The sequence below is a fragment of the Aplysia californica genome, unplaced genomic scaffold, assembly GCF_000002075.1.
Source record: "Aplysia californica isolate F4 #8 unplaced genomic scaffold, AplCal3.0 scaffold00025, whole genome shotgun sequence".
NCBI lineage: Eukaryota > Metazoa > Mollusca > Gastropoda > Aplysiida > Aplysiidae > Aplysia > Aplysia californica.
Window position 1 is genome coordinate 1,268,879 of NW_004797295.1, and position 1,429 is coordinate 1,270,307.

General features: G+C 41.9%; 1 protein-coding gene across 1 annotated transcript in view; it reads left to right on the forward strand.

The window, feature by feature from the left end:
• Positions 1 to 1,429, forward strand: part of LOC101864118 (A-kinase anchor protein 13) — a gene marked incomplete at its 3' end in the record, with an annotated part of 47,285 nt that overhangs the window by 21,778 nt on the left and 24,078 nt on the right.

The window sequence follows — 1,429 nt, forward strand, 5'->3', positions numbered from 1 at the left end:
TGAGGACATAGAAGAAAGTTTGAAAGGTAATTAACTAACAAAAAGCAAACAAAAACAACAACAACACACACACACACACACACACACACACACACACACACACACACACACACACACACACACACACAAAACCTAGAATATAAAAACAACAACCCGGAAAACTATCACTATATTCACTTCTGGTGCGAGACAAGACTGATTAACTGTGTCAAGTTACACGCACGATGTATACTGAAAAGGGAATTGTCGAAGCGGATCTCCACCATAATATACATGTACCCAGTGCGCAGTGCCAATCCAATTCAGTGGAATTGAGTCGGGGCCAGCCGCATTTTCTTCTGTGGAGTGGCAAAAGCTATACCATTTATTGGCTCAATACGACCGATCCGACCCACAACCTTGAAAAACAAAAGCGTTTGATTTTGAAGGTCACAATTATTAAATTTGGTTGACTTCGGGCGAATTGTACCAAAATAAGAAATAGCTTTTGCTCCTCCTTGGAGAATAATCTGGCTGGCCCCGACTCAGTTCGCTCAAGAATTCGATTGGTTGTGTGCACTCAGTATTGAGCACACCCGCCAAACTCCCACGCGACAACGACGACAGCAGCGATAGTGGCGGCGATGGCGTTCTCTCTCGGTCCTGTGAGCGATGAATGGTGTGTGCGTGCGTGCCTGCTAGTGAATGCACGTGACGTGGCGTGACTCATCTCTCGTGTCGCTCGCTTTTCTTTCTTCGCAGATTATGTTTTGGTCCAGTGGCGTCTCTTATCAATACGAATGGTTCCAGACGGCTCGTTTTATTTTTATAGTTTTGGCCGTGCTGATCGCTTGTTTCTCTCGAGTTTTCTGAGACTTATTCATAAATTCAGCTGTGTTTGGTTTCTGTTGAATGATTTTGGTACTTTGAGTCTCGACTAATTCGCACGTGTTTTTTTCTTGTTTGTGGATATACGTGGAGGATATTTTCTACTCCTCTCAACCCTGACGAAATCTGAACGGATTCGTGATGTATATTTATGATTTTGCAGGTTGTAGCTTTGGCTGTATACCAATTTTTGTTGTGACTTCTTTCCAGTTTAATTCTGACTATATCTTTAAAAAGGAAATAAAAACCTTTACCAGTTTTTGATGCATCCTTGCATAAAGTTTTGTCTTCACTTAATACCGGCTTTCCCTGGAGTGATATATATGTCAATTATTTTTGTGCCATAGGGATGGACTTGCTTCAAATAACAGTTGAGCTGAGTTTTAGTGAAAAACGGTGGGAGTACTTACCTTATATGTGGCTTGATATTTGTATTGGAACGACAGCCATGGAAAATATCGGTGTGTGTGTGTGTGTGTTTGTGTGTGTGTGTTTGTGTGTGTGTGTGTGTTTGTGTGTGTGTGTTTGTGTGTGTGTGAGTGTTTGTGAGTGTTTGTGTGTT